This window comes from Gopherus evgoodei, chromosome 16 (genome assembly GCF_007399415.2).
Source record: "Gopherus evgoodei ecotype Sinaloan lineage chromosome 16, rGopEvg1_v1.p, whole genome shotgun sequence".
NCBI lineage: Eukaryota > Metazoa > Chordata > Testudines > Testudinidae > Gopherus > Gopherus evgoodei.
In genome coordinates this window covers 23,575,307-23,598,050 of record NC_044337.1, presented here as the reverse complement: position 1 = coordinate 23,598,050, position 22,744 = coordinate 23,575,307, and positions in this window count along the sequence as shown.

Below are 22,744 nucleotides of genomic sequence, written 5' to 3'. Positions count from 1 at the left end.
ACATATTTGACTCTTAAAAAGCTATTTATACTGATGTCCCTTAGCTGGAGGTTCCATCCTCTCAGGAGGCTGGGCACTCCCAGCTCCTGCCACCCCTGGAGAGAACAAGGGCCTATGGCCAGGCTTTGCATCCAGGGCTCTCATAGGGCAGGACAAAGTAGTCCTACTAGCACTAACAGAGCTTCATTTAATAGGAGTCCAAGCAATTCTGCATCCATAACTTAGAAGTAGGTGAATGAGTCTTGCAGACACTCTGCAGGGGAGATCGATTGGTTTGTTCTCTACCCATTGTTCACCCCAATTATTTCTCCCTTTCTTATGCCCAGTTCTCCTTCCCTCCTGGCTGGTCCCTTGAGATGCAGCTTCTTTGTATGTCTTTGACATCCCTACCCATGCTCCCAGGCCTTTGGGAAGATCCACTGGTCTTTTTTACAGTCCCTTCTGAGGGACCACTCATTCCTTTCCTCACCATTGCCCAGGAACCCATCTCCAGCTGCCCTCCTGCACTCTGCAACACAAGCCATCTTGTCTGAGGCATGATCAGTCATTGCTTAAACACATCTCTATGAACTTGGCATTTCCCCCCACCGAGTATTGCAGAGCTGGCAGGTGGCCCTCCAGAGTCAGCAGGTGCTCAGTCAGTTGACATAGCTTTCCCATGCTGTCAACTGGCTGCATCCACATCCTTGCACAGCCCCGGATTCCCCTGCACTCTAACTGTCTCATCTCTCAGATCCACCGTTCCCCCTTACTAGCATATATAAAAATCTGGGGGGAGAGGGGAGGGGAAGGGATGGGATTATAAGAAAAGCTGAAAGGACAGAGTAGGGACAATGAGACACAATCTGAAGACAGCCAATCAAGCTGGTAAATCCCCGCTCATTTCCCAACAGCTGTAGCCCAATTAAACTCAACAGTTCACAGGTGTTCACAGTAATGACTTTAACACAAAAAGCACAGCTCCCTTTAGGGCCCTTTAACAAAAATTTAGAGCTCTTTAAATTTTATATACCAACAATATCAAACCAAAGTAGGAAATAATAAAGGAGGAAAGGAGATACAGTGAAAAAAACACACACAAGCGAGGCAGCCTCTGTCTAATTAAACAATAGCCAACAGGAAAATACACATGCTATTCACTCCTTCCAGGAACTTTGGATTCAAATGCCCAGTTCTCTTTCTTGTGCTTCAAATATTTTTGCTCCATTATCTGTTTTATTCCTGGTCCCCTCAAAGTCAGCCCGTGAAGGCGGCTCATTCTTTAACAATGCAAGGAAACATGGAACCCAGAGGCTAGCGATCTGGACTCTGCCAAAGCACATTTCTCTGTGTCTCTCTCAACTCCCTTCCTAACAGAATGCTAAGATGGGGTTAATCTTACTGGGATGCTGGGGCAGGCAGAGTTGTGTGTCTGTGAAAGTGACTAATGGTCTTCCTGTGGCTCTCTTGTCCTTCAGTATAGTAGGTGAATTGATCTAGTAAGGGCTGGTGTTGCTGGCTCCTTCACTGTTCAGACTATGCACCATCTGTCTGCAACACTAGCAGCATGCTTTCATGCCTTTGTGCCCCCCTTTCCTAGATTCTGAAACACCCTGCTAGCAGGGGCCCCAATGACATCCACAGTTTCTTGTATGCTCTCCCTGTCAGTTTCAGGCCATTGTTTGATTGCTCCCTCCTACATATGGATTGGTATTAATGGTCTTCACTGTGTGTTTGGAGAATCTGTCCTCCCCTCACCAATTTGTGAAACAATTAGGACGTGTTGCCTTTCACTCTTCAGTTGCCTTGTTTTCAGTTATATTTTATTTCCCGAGACACCCCTGTGTCCCAGCACTCCACACACACACACACACACACACACACACAAATTGTATTAACTGTGATCATGGCTTGCCTTTGTGGACTAACTTCTTTCCCTTCCTGCAAGCACTGTTTTGGAAGGAAGAATCCTTACATGCAACAGTGAAAGAATCCTCTCCTCTTGCAACTTGGGTGGAAGGTGGATATTTAGTGACCAGAGAATGAGCTCTAACAACATTGATCCTTAGTATTAACTATAACACTATCTTAGAACAATGCACAATGGGGGCTTTTTCAGGAGTTCTTTATTTTTAAACCTTAGCAGGTCATGCAGTGGGTATTCTGCAGAGGATTGGACTTTATTCGGAGGCTTGACAGACCTGGATACAGAAGTCCTATTTATCTACAGTACAGGTTTATCTCAGACAACATAGGTGCAAACTTCCCCAGCGTGGCCTTGGCCAATGTGCTAGATCGGGGTAGGCAACCTATGGCACGCATACCAACGGCAGTACACAAGCTGAATTTTCAGTGGCACTCACACTGCCTGGGTCCTGGCCACCAGTCCAGGGGGCTCTTCCTTTTAATTGAATTTTAAATGAAGCTTCTTAAACATTTTTAAAACCTTATTTACTTTACATACAACTATAGTTTAGTTATATATTATAGACTTATAAAAAGAGACCTTCTAAAAACGTTACAATGTATGACTGGCACATGAAACCTTATATTAGAGTGAATAAATGAAGACTCAGCACACCACTTCTGAAAGGCTGCTGACCCCTGTGCTAGATCCTAACCTGAGCACGCTCCCTGCAGAAGCAGGAGGGTACTGGTTTCAAGTCTCACTCATTTCTTGTCCTCCCTACTTAGAGGGCTATTGAGGGTGCCCGCCGATCACGCTGGGTCCATGATGCTGAAAGCCGTCTGCCAGGAACAGACTAAGACGACCAGCTCTTTTCACAGAGCTCAGAGAAGCTTTCTGAGGAGAAGGGGTTGTCATTTATTATATATTTGGGCCCCATTCCGCTAGAGCTTTACAATCTGGTTGAGACCTTTAGGAACCACTGCAAAATAAATGTTAAAACGATAATCAAAGGGTGACAACTTTAAATCATAATCCCAACTAGTAGATACAAAGGGCAATGCCATTATCTCAAGATATCTAGCAAGTGTGACTGGTTGGCTGAAGAGAGGTGCATGCTTGTTATAAAGGGGAAAGCCTTGGTTATATACAAATCTGATAATAATTCTGGAAAGATGGAACAAGAAATCGAGAAAATGCCCAGGAAAAGTTCAATGACATTGCTGAAAAAAAGGTTAATTCTCGAGATTTTGTGATTTTGACTCCCCTAAAACACAAAAAGTTAAACCTTTAATAGCACCAGCAAGAATCAAACCAGATATACAACATAAAATGAATACCAAATACAAATAGAACTACTGAACTGTGGAAGCATTATGGCAAATATCACAACAGTTTCATTTTCTTAGCATAGTTTCCATTTATAATTCACACAAGTAGCTTAAACGCATCTATCTGAGATCAAAACAGAACTGCAGGTTACATAGCATCTGTTCTATAGGAGGGTGCTGTGTGCATTGAGATAATTTTAGATGAATGTGTTATAAACAAGATCTGTGGAACTTCACAGCATGGTGAGTTTGGGGAGAGAAAAACATACAGTTTAAATGTATAAATTGTTTAGAATGTTTAGCATGTAGTTGTGAAGCGATCATCCAAGTAAATTCTGTTTTCCTGCACAGGGTGGCTCAGATAAATAGTTAGAAAGCAGATGTTCTATGTATCATGAGGGTGGATCAAAATCTAGGGAAAACTGCATCCTGTACTATGCAGTATGTGTGACGATAAAATCAGCAGTTATCAGTTTCTCTCATTTTTCAGGATTTCTTCATTTTTAAGTCTCTCTCAATAATGTAGGTTATAGAGGCTGCCACAGCATTTTGCCTGTGTACAATCTGGTCTGGCTACTGGAAATTGGGTTGGAAAGGAGCTTTCACAAGGCTTTATTGGACAGCGTAGTGAAGGCTGAAGTTGTGATATTACTATTTCAGGGTAATGATTCTTAAGCTATGAATTTCTGATGTCACAGCTGTGCAGAGAAAGGTTCTCTTCCTAACTGGTGGTACAGTTTTTGGCATAACTATGAACCATAGCTATGCCCCAGTGAATGACACAAAATGCCAGGAAAACTCCTGTTTGTATTGTTTCCATTTTATAATGCAAGTGCATTTATTCAAACATCCTGCAAACCCTCTTTCACAGAGAGCAGTCAGGCTGCCTGTGATACACAACAACATTTTAACAAATCTATCTCCCGGATTCAGAAGGTTGCCAATGCACCTCTTGTTCTAGACTCTCCAAATACCTCTCAGGCCACCCCACTCCAGTCCTGGGTCACTCTTCAGCCTACCTGAATCATGAGAATCTGATATATGCTTAGGTGGTGTATAAGAATCTAAAGCAGATTCCACACATAGAAGTGAAAAGTTAGTGTATTAATACACATTTATAGATCATAGGGACTTTGTCTATTTTGTGAAGAGCAGTTCTACATGCAACATAGGTATTTCTGATACAACAAGTATCAGAATATCAATAAAAAAGTAGTCTTCATTTCAAATATATATGTAGCCAACCCCGAATAAAGATTTACAGAAATGGTGTTGCTAAGATCGGAAGATGACATTCACTCTATGAACTTGCATAAAAAGAGTTTCCTTTTTCAATTAGAACCATAATTTTTTTTTAAATGACTATCCAATGATGTCACAAAAAGCAATTCAAGTAGAGGCTGATATTCCTGCTAGTCCTGTGCTGTAATGCAATGTCAGGGTTGGAGCAGGACATTTATCTGAAACATTTCCTGTTTTACAATGTTATTCATATTTTATTTTCTAATCTTTAGGTGAGTGCAGCAGCTGACCCCCTCTGACGGGTCAGGAGGCACAGGGAAAGGACTGAAGCAGATTCCCCCATGAGGCAGCCTAACTGTCTGACCCCAAAGCAGATGTATCTTCTTACTGAGCCATCACCACAGCTCGCTACATGAGCGAAATAGTGTTTTAATCTGAGCAATAGGTCACATGCACTGCGTTTGTTACTAAATACAGAGCGTGTATTGAAACTGCAGATTGCCGGTCATTTGAAGAGGCCATGCATTGGCTTTATTTTGAAAGGGAGGGCCAGGAAATCTCATATGAACATGCTCAGACTTCAAGTGCCCTCTTACCCCAGATTAAGGTTTTGCTGAACTGTAACATCTCCCAATGAATACAGGAAGAGCCCAATTTCCAGAGGGCTGAGAATCCAACTGGAATCTGAGGATCAGAACTTTTGTCTTAACATTCTGGTCCGAATCAAGTGCAGTAATTATAACCTTTTCCATCCAAGGACTGGGACTGCCAGCTCCTTCACTCTGCTGCACCAGCCTCTCCTTCTATGGATATGTCTATACATGAAGCCAGAGGCGTAAATTCCAGCTCAAGGATATCTCCCACACAAACTCAGCTTGAGCTAGCTAAAAACAGAGCGAGCTTAACTGTGGCAGCACAAGAGGCAGAAGAGACTAGTCACGCTAGTTGCAAGACATATTCATCAGTCTGAATGTGCTAATGGAACATGAGACATCCCCATGGAAGATACTCGCTTTGCTTCAATGAGCAGTGACAGCCCATTCTGCTGCCACTTGTCTCAGCAAAAGGCTCAGACACTGCCCCAGCAGCAGAGGGACCCTATCTCCTGAAAATGGGTAGGAATTGGAATGACTGTCTCTGTGGCATTGTCCCCTTTGTCACTCTCCTGAGGAAGCCTCAATGCAGCTGGAGAGGAGACAGGCTAGGAGTAGAGCTTGGGGAACATCAGACCAGCACAGTCCGGGTCCTTATCTGTTCTGTCAACCCATCTCCTCTCTTCTGGGTAAAAACTACCAAAAGGAGCGTCTCAGAGGCAGGAATGGGCAGGGTAATTTCTGGGGGGCAAGGCTCCAATGGGTGGAAGAGGACACTAGGACTGTTGTGGAGGCACAGAGCCTCCATGCAGGTAGCTTTGGCCTCTTGTACCCATGGAATGCTGGGGGCAGAGCTACTCTCTGTTCTGCGAAGGGGTGGAAATCGCACCTACCCCCCAGAACATGTTAGGGGAAACTGCAAGAAGGAGATCATCCCAGGAACAGGAGAGCTAGCCTTATGTTAAGGCAAGGCTATAGTTATAGGGTCTGTACCCACTGAATAGATCCCCAATATTGTCTTCACGTGGTGTGTGCTAGCAGCGGAAACACGAGTCAGAAACCAATCTGAAATGTGGGTGAGTTTCTCTGCCTGCTGTTGAGTGGGATCACTTGCCAGGCATGCTATGACCTCCTCACTCTCTCCAGACACCAGCCGCTCCCACACATTAGTCTCATGGTATATTCAGCCAATGTGCTGTCAGTCACAACACTTATATTTAAATAAACCCTTACGTTGAACTCTAATTAAATGTAACTCCCTTGACTCTGATACCATGAGAGAAACCAAGACAGGAGGCGAGAGAGAGAGAAAGAGAGAGAGAGAGATCACAATTGAACAGAGACATTTAAAGCTGCAAAATTAACAGGCAAAACATCTGACTTTAATATTGGGGTTGTTTCATTTTAGCCTATTTACAGTAATAGCTGCTGGGGTGCCATGCTGTTCCATTTCTTCTCACATCCCTTATAGCCACTCCAAAAAAACCCACCACCTTAAATTCACTCTGTTTAGAAGTTTAAACAGTTTGAATTTGGCTGCCTAACTCTTCATCTAGGCACCTAACTAATGGCCTGATATGCACAAGGGTTGGAATTCATAGACTTTAAGGCCAGAAGGGACCATCATCACCATCTAATCTGATTTGCTGCATATTGCAGGCCACAGAGCCTCACCCACCCACTCATGTAATAGCCTGTGGCTGAGTTACTGAAGTCTTCAAATCTTGATTTAAAGACTTCAAGATACAGAGAATCCACCATTTACTCTAGTGTAAACCAGCAAGTGACTCATACCCCACACTGCAGAGGAAAGTTGAAAATCCTCAGGGCCTCTGCCAGTCTGACCTCGGAGAAAATTCTCTCCCGACCCCAAATATAGTGGTCAGTTAGACCCTGAGCATGTGGGTGAGACCTGCCAGCCAGACACCTGGGAAAGTATTCTCTGTAGATTGTAGATACAGAGGGGTTTCTCTTCCATTTTTGGTACAAAATCTGATTAACATAAGAACGGCCATACCAGATCAGACCAAAGGTCCATCTAGCTAGTATCCTGTCTTCCAACAGTGGCCAGTGCCAGGTGCTCCAAAGGGAATGAACAGAACAGGGAATCATCAAGTGATCCGTCCCCCGTCGCCCATTCCCAGCTTCTGGCAAACAGAGGCTAGGGACAAGGTATGGCAGCTTCACATGACTCATCAGATGCCTCCTTTATAATCAAGATGCTTTTTGTTTACTTCTGCTCTTAAACTAAACCACAGGATCATCTGAAGGGTCATGGGCTAGGCACGAGGGGAGTGAATGGTGCTCTAAGCAAAAACCCTGAGAGGGCAGCTGTTCTTGTGCATGGCTTAAGGGGAGACTCTGTGCACAAATGCTGAAATAATGTCTGTGCTTGAAAAGAGGTGCTTAGAAATGAGGCCCTAGTGGACTGCTTTATGGTCCTCTCACACCAGGCAGATTTTCTCACACACAAAAGTTTAGTTGATATCAGATTGGACCCCAGTGCAGCTATGCTCTCCATGGCACACACCAAATTACGTTTAGTTTCTAATAACTTCTCTTCCTGGTAAGTGACCGTGGAGTAATTCAGCTGCGGGGTGCTAGAAGGATGGATACATGAGGAAAGATCAGAGTTTAGTTGTTGCTTTGTCCAGAAATACAAGTTAGAGCTTGGGAACACAAAAGCAGCCATTCAAATATTTAAAGGTGGTGTGAGCCCCCCAAGCAAGGAGAAGGGCACCTTAGCATAATTGCAGGCGAGATAGATAGAAACAATGGGATGAGATTAAGAAAGACATGGATGGGATTGTCAGAGAAGCCTAGCAGATTCAGGTGTCCAAATTCCACTGAATTGAAGCCTCTCTACCTAAGGCACATTTGAAAACCGAACCTTAGGCTGAATAGAAAGAACAGCTTCAACTTGATTGACTATCTCAACTCTAGTACATTTAATCAAGGAAGAGCAGGAAGCCTCAGCATTAATAAAAAAATATATGAGAAAGAATGATCCTGTGCATTAGGCTACAGGGTATGTACTAGAGAGGGACAAAGAGGTCCTGTATCCTAAGAGTCTGACTGACTTACTGGCCCCTTATTTTACTACTCAAGGTAGTTAAAGCAAGCTGCAAAGAGATCTCACAAAACTGGGTGACCAGGCAACAAAATGGCAGACAAAATTCAATGTTGATAAAGGAAAAGTAATGCACATTGGAAAACATAATCCCAACTACACATACAAAATTATGAGGTCTAAATTAGCTGTTACTGCTCAATAATCATCATGGATAGTTCTCTGAAAACATTCACTCAATATGCAGTAGCAGTCAAAAAAAGCTAACAATGTCAGAAACCATTAGAAAAGAGATAACAAGACAGAAAATATTATGATGCCACTATACAAATCCATGGCACACCCTCCCACACCTCAAACACTGCATGCAGTTCCGGTTACTCTTCAAAAAAGATATTAGAATTGGAAAAGGTACAGAGAAGGGCAACAAAAATAATTAAGGGTATGGAACAGCTTTCATATGAGGAGAGATTGTAAAGACTGGGACTGTTCAGCTTGGAAAAGAGATAACCGATGGGGGATATACGATATGAGTCTATAAAATTGTGATTGATATGGAGAAAGTGTTATTTACTCCTTCTCATAACACAAGAACCAGGGGTCACCCATGGAAGTAAATAGGCAGCAAGTTTAAAACAAGCAAAAGGAAGTACTTCACACAACGCACAGTAAACCTGTGGAACTTGTTGCCAGGGATGTTGTGAAGGCCAAAACCATAACGGGGTTCAAAAAAGAAAGGACAGTTACCTGTTCCGTAACTGGCGTTCTTCGAGATGTGTTGTTCAGGTGTATTCCACAGTAGGTGTGCATGATCGCCATGTGCACTGGTGCCAGAAGTTTTTCCCTTAGCAGTACCCGTAGTGGGGGAGCCCCTCTGCAACCCCTGGAGTGGCGCCTCTACATTGCGCGATAAAGGGGGCTGCGTGCTCTCCCCCCTCAGTTCCGTCTTGCAGCCAGTGAAGGTAGTCTGAACTTGTGCTCCAGCTTTGCTGCAGTATCTTCCTTAGTAGTATGATCTTCATTCATTACTAGTTCTCTCCATTAGTAGCCTGGCTTGGGGCATGCCCCGAGCCCTAGGCTTCAAGTCGTGCGACTCCTGTCACAATTCCATGCCCAGAAGCGATCCACACTCGGAGTGTCTTTGCTGTCTGGGCGAGACTCACATAAGTGAGCGCTGCAAAATCTGTAAGTCCTTCAAGCCCCAGACTAAACTTGAAGAAGAACTAGATAAGTTCCTGGAGGATAGAGCCATCAATGGCTGTTAGCCAAGAAGGTCAGAGATGCAACTCACATGCTCTGGATGTCCCTAGCCAGTGATTGCCTGTTCTGTTCATTCCCTCTGAAGCACCTGGCATTGGCCACTGTCTGAAAACAGGTACTGGGCTAGCTGGACCTTTGCTCTGACCCAGAATGGCTACTCTTATGTTCTTATGATAGCTATGAACTCTAGAACGCTTAGCTTTGAAGGGGGAAAAAAAAAAAGTCTGCTGAGCAGATCATGTGTAGGCTTCCAAGAGTTAAAAGAGCTGTATGTCTTAGTGCCTAGACTGTCTTCAGCACCAATAACACAATGTGTGTTGAAACATCTGCTTGGCAAGCCATGCTTTATCTTGCTGCAGTTTCTTCAATTATTTTTTGTGTTGTGTATTTTACAAAGGATAAATCAGGGAACATTTCAGGAAGTGTTTTCTCATTCTAAAACATATCAAAATATTGCTGACACTGATCCATAGCTGGGAATGTCATTCCTGACTAAACATGATGTCATTCTCATTCCATTCATACTCCTCCTGGACAGCTGCTGTCAGCATCAGTGAAGAAAAATGCCACCTCACTGGTGACAGCTGCCACTTGAGGAACTTTGTGTATCAGCCTCTCTAGAAAAAAAAGCCAGTCATGCAGATGCTATTTAAAGTATGTTGCATCTTGATGAGAAATGCAAAATCTAATATGTGGCAGGTTGCTCTGTGCCCAAATCCAGTCACTGAAGGATGAAGAATGTTTCTGGTCTCAACCACCTCACATGAAGCACTAAATCCCGCACTGTAATTGCTAAAGAAAACCGTCTTGCTAAGGTGGGCATCTGCTGGGATTTTTTATTTTAAATACAGAAATTGAAAAGCTGTCTCATGAATGTTCCAAACTGCCACAGCAAGTCATCTAAACCAGAGGGTCTTTGGCAGTGGTCAGCACAGCTATGTGGTGGCCCATGGAACGAACCATTTGAATGCTAAGCAGTGAGGGGCTGGGAGAAGAGATGGCACCATAAGAGAATGTCTTTTTACTGAGTTGCCAACAGAATGAAAAAAAGTCAAGAGGACCCCAGAGCTAAGTGTTACAGTAACAGTTTTATCTAACAGCAACAGTTCATTTTCTGAAGAAGCCTGTAGAATTCACTAAGCACTATAGACTTGAGTCCCAGATGACAGCATTGCCTGTTGTGTCATCTGTCATCTGCAATAAAGGAATCTAGCTATCTCTGAAGTGAGCATGCTCCTGGTTTTGTTTGTTTGTTTGTTTTTGGGGGGGAAGACTCATTGCTTATAGGAGGGTAAAAGCATCACACATGCAAACCATGCCTAATGCTCACTGCAACCCTATCCCCTCAGTGTCCATGGAACTTACTTAGCAATGAGACACATTGCTTTCCCAAATAGACAAGCAGTGAATTAACATAAGGCATGTAATTACTTTATTTTGTAACTTTACCTCTATTTCAGGAGCTAAACCATAATGGAGAGGGAACATTCTGCTTTGATTTACATCCTGTGCCAACCTGTTTGGTCCACAGTCTAAGGTTTACTCATAACTATTATGAATATCTGGCAGTTCTCGTTATGCACCAACTACTGGTGCTCATTTAAAGACAGTGGTACATGCTGGAGGATATCATGGATTTGAGCCCCAATGCCCTGTTTAAAGAACATACTTTTGAACAGAGATCAGCTTTACAGCTCAGCTCAGAGAACTCTAAGGTTCAAGTGTTTTAGTGTTAATTCTTGAATCTTCAGTGGAGCCCTGAATAGCTCCTATGGCCCTTCATGTTGTACAGTGATCAAAAAAACCTTTGGTAGCGCTGATGAGAAGGAGAATGAGACCAAACACATTCCTTCCCTAGAACCCCCTTAGTGTCTCCCATCTATATGCATCTCCTGCTCTTGTCCACAGGAAAGTAGGATACAAAATATACATGGACCAACATGTGCGATAGAAGTGAGAGCTGGAATTGTGGAAGGATTTAAGATGCTTCTGGTGAGTTATTCCAAAGAACCAAGCTCAGATGGTCTGTGATGTAGCTGGCCTCGAGGCAACAACATAATAAATGTTAAATGATAATTTCTTATGCTTGTCTCCTTCTGATAGCTTCACCTCATGTTGTGCACTGAGCACTCACTAATTCCCCCCCCCATTCTTCAAATAAGGGATATTCAGATATTTCTAAGTACCAATAAGGCAGGTGAAGTGTTTTTGCTCTAAAACCATGACCAATACAAGAATAGTTGATAACAGATATCTGTTATCAACAATGGTAATTTTCTTTGCTAATCTCCAATTGTTAAATGAAGTGTTTCAGTAAATGTACCCCTATGGCTTAGAAATTTGAATAATCATCATTCACACATCTCTTATGTCACTTTCATACATTTGAATGTAGCTAGGGTGGCTTATTGTGAATCTGGTTTGGGTCGTTTATGCCTGTCTCAATTTTCCCCCCTCTTTATAAAAAATAAATGCCATTAAGTGAAAAAACTCCACATTGCACAGTGCTTCTAGTTTTCTGAAAGTCTCCTCAGTTATGTCTCTACTTTCCTTTTTCATATAACATGTAATAAAAGGTCACCTCAGTTTATAACATGATTTTTTCTATTCTGCCACTGTGAGCTATTGACTGAATCCAAGAAACAAACTCTCTACCTCTGTGTAAATAATTAGTATTTAAGTATGACAAGAGCCGGTTGGGAATTTTCCATCAAAATATTTTTTCCCCCAACAGAAAGCAGTTTCTGCAAAATGTAATTTTCCATTAGGAAAAATCAAAATGAAATATATCAGCTTGAGTCAGCATTACACAGCATCCCTCCTCCCTAAAACTGCTTTGGTGCCTCATGGGAGATACAGTTTGGGTATCTCATACCCCCATTCTCCTCTTTGGGCTGGGCTCCCTGGATGCACTATATTTCCCCTTATGCGTCAGGTGATTCAGAGGCAATACCACAGTACATCTCCGGAGATGTAGCCCAGCCCGGGAGCCTAGCCCAGAGAGGACAATGAGGGCATAAGGCAACAAACTACAATCCCCATGAGACACAAAATCAGTGCAGGAGGTCACAATTATCAAACCAAGCCAAGCCAAAGTGTTTCAACATTCTGTAAAGATAGAGATATTTTGATTTTTCATCCCAATGTGAGATGAAAACAGACGTTCAAATACTAGGATTTCCCAGAGGATAGAAATTCTGATTTTTGATCAGCTTTAATTGTGACTAGTTATCACATTCAAATTTATAGCCAATTTTATGAATGCACAAATATGCAATTTGTATCCTCAGGATGTCAGTTATTGAAATAATTTCTGCCTATGAGTATAAGTAAAGACACTTGCTTCTCAATATGCAACATCGCACAACAGAGCTAATGGGTGGGTCATTGAGGGATGACTGAAGTACCTTGTGTTTGTGCTTCCTAGAAACCATCAGCAATTCATCTGAGCTATAAGGTGACTGCCTACTCCATGGGAAATTCTGCACACATTCATAGCAGGAGTATGCAATTTTTATTTATAGTGCAATAGTACCTAGGAGACCTGTCATTGACCAGGACCCCACTGCACTAGAAACTGTACAAATAGAACAAAAAAAAAATGGACCCTGTTCCAAAATTGCTAACTCACCCCTACACCACACATAGTTAGGAGATGATCAGATCGTCTATTTCAGATATCAGCTCATCCCACATGCTTTTTTTAAATTTAGAAAGTCATACTTTCCAGTCTCAGGAGAACGGTGACCAGGTAGCAAGTGCCGTTGTTATGCAACTCCCTGCTCAGCTTCCATCCTGAGAACGCATTCACATTCACCACAAGGCATCATCCTATCCAAGGCTCCTGCCATGTTAGCAGTTTGCTGGCAACCAGATTTCCTCCACAGTTGTCCTAGAAAAAGCCCCTTTCTATTTTTATAGTTTAGGTGTGGTAGCACCCAAGACATGCTAAGTGCTTTACAACCACTGGGATTCTCTGCCCCAGAGAGTCCACAGTCTACATCTTCATTCCTTTAGGTCTCCAATTTGACACAGAAGAAGCAACACAAAGGGGCAGGTGTAGAACCTGGGAAGCTTTCCATATGTGTCTTGAGCCAAGTGAAGCATTGCACATTGTCAGGTCTAAGAAGGGTCCTTCAGTCTGTCACAATGCCACTGGCAGCATTTAATATATACAAACAGTACACCCTGGATGGCAGGCATCTGATGGAAGAGACAGCAGCATTGACCACAAGCAGAGTCTAAAGACAGTTCAAATAAATAAATAAATAAATAAGAAGTCTTCCCTTATGTGCATGGACTTGTGTCATGCAACCTGCAGGCCTCAGCAATGCTGCTCTGCTCTGGGTAGCATGGCAATGAGCTCATGCTAGGCATATGCTCCATCACAGCCATAAATGTTGCACTAATAGATTATCTTGCTAGTACTGGGCTGTCATTGTAACTGTTAGAGCACTTCTGGGACAGTAGAAGCAATAAGGTGTTGTTCCAAGGAGTTTTGCGAAGCAGAGAAGAATGACAGTGGTGTGGCCTCTGGCTCTTCCCCTGAAACAGCAGCTTTTCTGTCATCCCATAGAAGTGCTCCGATTTCTCTACAGCTCTTGAAATGCAGCTCAAGCAAGGCTGCCAACACACATTCTTTTTTGTCAAACATTGCTCAGATTCTAAAGTCTGCCTCTGTGAGCAGTATGACAGCTATCACTCCTGTAGGAATAGTTAAGCCCTTCAAAGTCAGTTCATGTTTGGTTGAGTAAGGGGAGTCATCAGATACCTGGAAAAACAATAGCAGCACTCACCTTTCATTTGAATGTCCAGCACTGAAATCCTCTCTCCCTAACTCCAGTGGGCAGTGAATGAAATCTAAGTAAAACACAGTGATCCAATTTTCATAACTGTACTAAGATAGCATCTCTGCTTCGAAGGTTGCACTTGCCATATTCTGGTGAAGTTCTCTTTTGTCTCAGAGCATCAGAAAACAGTAGATTTCCAGTCACTTGGAGTTTCCTATTCACAGTGATGTTTGTCAAGTTCTTCACACGCTACCTAGAGTAGGAGTTTTCCTGCTTTTAGAGTCTCTCATTATTCTTATGCCACCTATGTCCTCCTTTCCAGCAGATTAGCATGCTGCACCTATTCATCCTAGGGTGGCACTGTTATCCGATACAACGCACAGGATGAAGAGACCTGGGGATAAGTCAAACACCAAGCTATTGCTGCAGAGTCTAGCATCTCTGAGATGGGAGTGTACTTTAAAAAAAAGAAAAAGAAAAGCTCTGTGCAGAGGGTCAGGTATTTCTTGACACATGCACTGCATTTGCTGGAACAGCATAGTACAAAGCTTTTCTTCTCCAACCTGCCTACCATACCCCCCTGCCTCTCCCAGTACAGATCTCTCCTTATTCATATCATGACAACAGTGCTACCTAAAGCCTACTCATCCAGGGGAGATATTGGTGCAAGTTAATGCTGCCAGTTATTCTGTTGAATCCATTACCATTGGGGTTGAAACCCTAATGAAGTCTAACGTAGTATGAAGATTATACCAAAACATTGTATATTATCCTGTGTGCACCAAGAGATAGCAGAGAGAAAACAAAGTCCAACAAAGACAGTGCTTTTCAGCAAAAAGTACATGTGTTACTGAGGATTATCCAGACTGCTTGATAGGAGAGAGCTACTGTCCTGTGGTCATTCTTCACACCCACCTTTCACACTTACGCCAACAAAATCTGTTTAATGAAACAGTGAATTTTCTCCTCTTCACCTCCAAAGCTCTCCAGAACTTTATTCCCATCAGCATCTCCATCCTTACATCCTCTTTCTACTTCGTCCCCCTACTCAAAACCCTCATGCCTCACCAGCAGTCTGCTAATCTATTAGGGGCCCGAGGCAGGAATATCTCCTGCCCCACCAACACATAATAAAAAGGGAATGGCGGGGAGGGGGGAGAGAGACACGCAATTGCTTTGTCTGCTTATGCCTAGTGCCAGCTCTGGGCTAACCATGTTCTTTGTCTTGTCAATAGAAGCAGCAGTATGACTCTATGCTGCCCACACAGTTAATGTACTCCAACCCCCGCTCCACCACCAGCCAAAAATAAATAAGCCTCTTGAAAACCCACACTTCAGGGAAGCAGCCCTCTCTGGATGTGCCTGTAGGAAATCCAACTCTGTTGTTTTGTGCCCTACCCACTTTGTGCCTTTTCACTGTAAGCTCCTCAAGCCAGGCATTTGCTTTTGGTCACAATCTGCCATACCTATGGCAAAGCACCCCCTCTGCTCTGGGATCAAGAGAATGGGACCTAGACAATACCAGACCACACCTTAATCAACCCCATCTTCAGTTTACAGCCTACACGTTTCTGACCCAAGGGAATAAGACAGAAGAGACTCAAATCCCAAGCTTAACGCAGTACACAATAAACCAGCCTCATTGTGGCCATGTTACACAACTCTCATAATAGGGGAAACTCAAAAGCTTCAGCAAATGACTGCTGATTCAAGCCACCAAAACTGTACCAGAACATTCAGCCATCTGTCCCCACAAGCAGTCTCTCCTCAGACCTTATCTGGTGCAGTCTTCCTACAGGAAAGGACTGGCTACCCCTGCCAGCATCTCCAGTAGATAAATTGCTTCTCCCACATTTGGTGTTGATGTAGGATAATAAGGGGGCTTCCCTGTAGTCTTTAGAGGTAAGCACCTGCTTCCTGCAATGAAAGAAGGTACAACTCTGTGCTACTCCCAGGTATTTTCAGTTACAGGCTCAAAGAGAGAGCAAGTAAACAACTCGGAGTCAGTTCCTTCAGAGAGCCAAAGCCTCTCATTGTTATTGATTGGGGAATTCCTGGCTGGGCAGGCTATTGTATTTAATTTGTTTTGGAACATCCCCTATTTTTGTTTGTGAAACAAAAAGATGCAATTGCTACTTCTAAGCAAAAAAGACAAACTCCTCTGTTCCTAGTCTCAGTTACCTGTTCTCATAACTGTTTCCTGGTGTTTCTATGCAGTTATCAACAAAAATGTCACCAAAAACACTTAGTTCTAATGAAATTGTTTGTATTTCACAGACTTGCTGCAAGATCAAAAATTGGCAAATGTCAACAACAAAAACTTGTTCTTACAGCTATTACATCCAGGGGCATGGATGCTCCTACAGCCAAGGCAAAGACAGGATTCAGTCACCCATTTCCCAGGGGTTTCTAGTCAGACCTTCTGTCTAGCATCAAGGAACTTGTAAAATAGCACAATTTGATCGTATCACTATTTCATCTCCAGGCCATTCTAATCACTCCTCCTGTGTCCTCACACATAGCTACCTCTCCTGCTGGCTAGCTGCTTGACCCAGGTGCTAGCACTCATTAATCAAGCATAGCTTTGGCCAATTCATCACCTCCAGGATACAGGTTACTGCAGCCGTCAGACACCTGCTGTGGAGTGTAGGTCAGACCAGAGCGCAGGGAGGAAGTAACAAGAAGAGGAAAGGGAAGGGATTATGCAGGTTGGTGAAAGGGCACTATATGAGGTGTAATGGCCTGGGGCTGGAAGTAGAAAAAGTCAAGTAATTTACTTAGGGAATTCTCAAAGCTCCATTGTCTGGAACTCCAGCACTTGTGCTGGGGGAAGATGGGTAAATGGATGGGGCTCTTTTATCCATTAATATTATTTATTTTAATACCATTGTGCCTAGAAGTCGGAGCCATAGACCAGGACCCAATTATACGAGGCACTGTACAACCCTTCGTCCTCCCCAAGGAGCTTACAATATAAGCATAAAACAAGAGACCGGGGGGGAGTATAAGGAAACAATGAGACAATATTGGTCAGTGTGATAGGCATTGGTCTCAGCACACCATCAGCTTAACCTAGGAGATTTCTCCTAGCCTTTCTTAAAAGAGTTCGTCTACACAGCAGAACTTCAACATCTTTTTACTTGCATGCATATTTTCATGAAACAAGCAGTGCTGAGTACCAAGCACAGGAGAAGGGAAGACAAAATCAGCATGGATACATCCTGCTTCCTCCTCCCAAACAACATATTTAACATATTCCATTTCATGCAGCCTCCACATCAGCTCTGCTGCCAAGCAGCCAGGGAGCACAGCACTTCACAAAGCTTACTGGAGAGCCATAAAACAAGGCAGATCCAAGCTATTTTTGTTTTATTTTCATCTTGAAGAGCTAGCCTATGCAGTTTGTGAATTGTGTTGGTTGAGAAACAGATCTAGTTGATGTGATACACCCCTTAGTGTGAACACAACTATAATGCTAGGAAGGTGCTTGTATTGGTATAGCTTATTCATATACACTAAACATATGGGAGTTTTTAAGCATGCTACTGGAAGGGATAACAGATGCATCAACATGAAGAGATGGACACTCTAGAACTGATTCACTATTGCAGTTAGGGAAAGACATGTTTCCAACACAGATTAAACATTTAGCACTTCTCTTCAGGCAGTACTTTGCAAGTGTTCGTTTATTATACCAGGGTGGCATTGTTTCCTCCTCTTTACAAATGAGTAAACTGAGACAGAGGTTCAGCGACCTGTCCAAGATCACAGAAGGAGTCAGCCAGAATTGGGCCATCTCTGACTCAGAACAGCCTCCTTCCCAGTCTGGAATTTTCCTTTTTCTTCCCCTCTTCTTCAACAGTGTCCCAGAGAACATGTCCTTTGGCTAGAGTCAGGAAGGAGGCCTGCTTCTCTCAGATTCTGTGGGAGACCCCTACAGCTCCTCTATGTGTTTTCTTGATACCTGCTGGCATTGTAGGTGGATAAGCCCTGGTATAAATAAATGGTGATTCCTCCTCACAGCTAGGAGGCACAATCCCATAGAGAGTATTGCCTTGCACATCCATCACCTGCTAGTTCTGCTATTGAAAACATGGTCAGAAGTTGATAGCAAGTCTCATACAAATGCTTCCTTTAACTGCCTGGTGCCAGACGGCCTAGCACTGTCTGCTAATGTGAAGTACAAATGGAGGTTGCATTAACAAATAGCATCTGTCTCATGAACCAGCACCATGGGGCCTGTTCTAAGCATAGTTCAGGACACATAGCTTTTAATATCTCTAGAGAAGAGAATCACTTGGTGACACTGTTGTTCCAGGTAAATGCTAGTGGAGAGCTATTTGTCTGGCTGGAAAACTCTGCTCTGTAAGAATCTCATTTGAGCAATTGCTGAGCAATCTAATTTAGCTTCTCTCTACTAACTGAATATGACTTCTTTCATTTCCTTGGGCCATCAGTGAATAGCAACATTCTCAGCCCAGATAGATGCTCCATGAGATGCTAGGTGGAGTATTGTTCGAAAATATTCAAGGACCGATATAGTGTAATCACCTGGCTTCTCTGGGGAGTACACTGACACCACCCCCACATGCAGCAGAAAATAAAATAAACGTGGATTATTTTAACCCAAATCACTATGACAGTCTTGAAGGTATGCTGCAAATATTAAAACCTGGAGTTGCTTCCTCATGTGCCATCAAAACCTTTTCTTTCTACTCAGGTTAGCCTGCCTTTCTTTTACAATAGGTAATTTGCTTGCACAATGTGGTTATATTCAATAAGAACATTAGTACTTATAAGTTATTCTAAGGCTGACAAGGATTCTTTGAGAGTGTTAAAAATTCTCCATAAGAAGCCTGAGAGCTGTGAACTATTCCCCCAGGCATGGAAGTCTGCTCCAGAGAACTGATCCTCTGGATCTGTCCAGTCCAATAGACTAGAGAGGACTTGACCTTCCAAGTTTGGATAGAGCATGGCTGGCTGCCAAAAGACCCTAATGTGAGCATCTCGCTGGAGCATTAATAGGAAGCAGAGAACGTTAGCTGTACAATAGAATGACTGCTTCGAACAAGGACATTCAAAGTCAGAAAGCAGAAAATTAGAGCTTCAACCATAAAGTTCAAAGAATGGGGAAAAGGCATGAAGAATAATTCTGACACTTTTGAGTATAACTCAATTGTTCCATTAAACTGTATTTTTAATAAAAAAATAACAATAACAGCATTCCAAATTTCTATTTTATAAGCTTTACTAATGTATAATTTTTTTAATACATGTCAGAATTTCTTACTTGAGGCAAATGCAATATTTATAGAAAGCAAGACACTTCAAAACAGCTCCAGAGACTTTAAGCTCTCGGTTTACACACAGATTTAGAATAACTCAGGAATACAAAATGACAAAATGTACATTTTTTATATTGTTTATTAATGTATTGTTTCTTGTCCCTGATCCATCATCTTCCTGGCTGGGGGAATCACGTTCAGCTTCTCAACTATCTTTAATGCTATGTATTTCTGGAGTGAAATATTCCCATATGGTGAAAATCTATCACAAATCTGTCTTGCAGAATATCGTTCCCAAATAATTATATGAAGATCACTGATAAACACATTTGTGCAATTTGTTCTCTTGGTCATTATTTTAATCCTTTTTCTTTCTTTGCCCCATCCTACCACAATTATTAGATGAGCTCTCCTCAGATCAGGGAAAAATAGGAAATTTAGTATTTACAGAATTCTGAAATCCAGTGTTTCACAAAATGTAGTCACTGAGTTTGCTGCTCTGCAATGGCGGGTTGCTCCTTTGCCTCCACCCCCACTGAATTCTCCTCTCCCCTAATTACTAACAGCAATTCAGAAAAAAAAGCTTGCGACCAAAATCACAAATGGCCAGTGACTGCAAAGCTTAGCATGAGCCATGCCCTCAGCAGGTGTATCAGAGGCACACAGGAGATCCATCAGTTTCTATGGGATAACATTTTACCTTAGGTTTGGGGTATGACTGAAGCTGGTTACTGTCAGAAGCAAAAGAGGAAGGATGGTTTTACAGTTAAGCTGTGGGTTTGGGAGTCAGAAGAGCTGGGCCCTATTCCTAGCTGTGCCATTGACCTATTATGCGACCTTGGGCAAGTCAGAGGATCTCACTGTGCCTCAACTTCATCCTCCGTAAAATGAGGGTAATGGAACTGCCTCACCTCACAGGGATGTTGCCAAATTGATTTGTGTGTATGAGGCACTAGGATACTCTGCTGATAGCATCAAAGAATGGAAAGAAAGAATATAGGAGGGTAGACAAATTATTATTTATTATATAGCATAAGTCAGTTTTGCTAACCCAACACATTCAAAAATAATGAATCAGGCCCCAAAAATTATAAAATTAAGTTTAAAAAAGTAATAAATGTGGGTTATTTTTACTTGTTTATCTAGATACACACAAATTTGTTAAAATCAAAAACATTTTAAAAATCTCACCTATTTTTCATTTAGACTGTTTTCTTCTTGCTCTTCACAAAGCATGAACTATGGAAATAGATGAACCATTTTCACTTTTGTTGACATAATTCATGTCTAGTCAGTTTCATGTTCAGTTCTTATTAACTCTTTATTTATTCTTTCCTAGGATACTTAGAGTTTTACAATCCTAGCTAAATGCCACTGTAATAAAATAGTCACAAATGTTGAGACAACCAGCCATCAGTGTCCCACTCCTGATGGAGGACTCATCTGCCATCAATATCCAATTCCCCATATTCACACACACACCCCTTGAAAAAAAGGAAAAAGATTAAATGTTCAGTCAAAAGCCTGACTGAACACATAAGCCTTATAGCATGATCTGCAGCCAAATATTGCTGGGCTCTGGTGGGCTGAAGCTGGAACAAAGCTGCAATGTTTGGCTGCAAACACTCCAGGGAAACCTTGTAAATCCCAAACCAAAAACACATTTTCCACTGAAAAAAAAAATCACAAGTACATTTCTACTCATGCTCAGGTGCTACAATCTGGTCCTCCTCACCCACTTTTTTTTCTGCCGTGTCATCACCACCTAAATTTCATTGTGAACCTATATGATGTCCGTTTAAAAAGTCATTCTGCCTCAGATTTTCAGATGCAAGCTTATTTTACACACTTTCCTGCATGTTTGGGGAAGGGAGGAGTTGAATCTACACTCCACTTATGTAAATAACAAGCTGTGCTGCACAATGCAGTCAGATCTGGGCAAACAAAGGGTTATTTTTCCTTTCCAAGAAAACCCTGGATCATACTTAGTCAGAAAGACATGTTACTCTGGCAAAACATAAGTCCAGAGCTGTCTCAAGTGTACTGCTGGTGAATCAACAGCTAAAGCATTCAGCCAGCTCGGTAGTGTGCTAGACATACGGCATTTAATGATGTAGTCTTTGGTTAACACAATTACAGAGGCATATATGTCCACTGATATCATTAGTTTCCAAAGGCATTCAACACATCGATTTAGTACAGCACTGCAGAACATTTCCTCTGTCAATAGACCTGCCTGGCAGTTTCTAACTGATCTTGTAGTAGAAAACCCAAGTCCAGTGCAGGAGGAAGGTTTGTAATATCTGACGAATGTTCACGTAATTCACGTAAGTGTTTGGGCTCATACACTTCCCTGGGAGAATGGGAGCAAAACATACTGTATAATGTTTAGGGCCCTGATCCACATGGGCTGTATGAGGCCATAAGGTTCTACTCAAGGGGCTATGATTGCAGGATCAGGACCTAAGTTAGAGATGGGTGACTCTCAAAACATGTATCCGGGCTAAATTTCTGTTGGGATCCCTGCCCTGCAGTTCTTACTGAGGCAATAGTCTCTTGAGCAATGATTATCAAAGCACATTTGAACCAGAACAGTTCTACAGGCAGAGGAAAGTTAACATTCCTAGACACAACTTTATTTCACAGCTAAACTAGAATTTGTTCCGACCTACAGCACATTCTGAAGCTGTAAGTGAATCAGAGTCAACAACTCTACCTTCTCACCAGGACAAGTTTATGTTGTGGTATCTGTGTTCATACTGTATGGCCATTGCAAAGCCATTGCTTGCTCTAGTTTTCTAACTGACATGCCTCACACATAGCTATTTTAAAAAACTGATATAATTGCAGTATTGCCAACCCTACCCATTCAAAAATCATGAGTCAGGCCACCAAAAATCTACAGATTAAAAAAACTAATACATCTTGGGGTCTTTTTCTTTGCTTCTGTTTTTTAAGACTTTTGAGTGCATATTTTCCAGCTTTTTTGGGTAACCATAACAGCTAGAAACTTACTTCGTTAAAAATATGGAAGCAAAGATTCTCACATGATCACCTGTCTCCAGGAGTTGGAGCTTAAGAAAAAAATCACTAAATATCACACAATGTGTGAAAAAATCATCAGCACCGACAACAGTGCAATTGTTGAGACAGAAGTGGCTAGTGAGTCAGCTCGTCACAGCAACATATTTATATGATCTAAGAGGTGCTGTGTCCTGGGGCATCAGGCAGGATCTCACAGTCCAAGTGACTGCAGTAGCCCAAACAATACATACATTTCAGCATCAA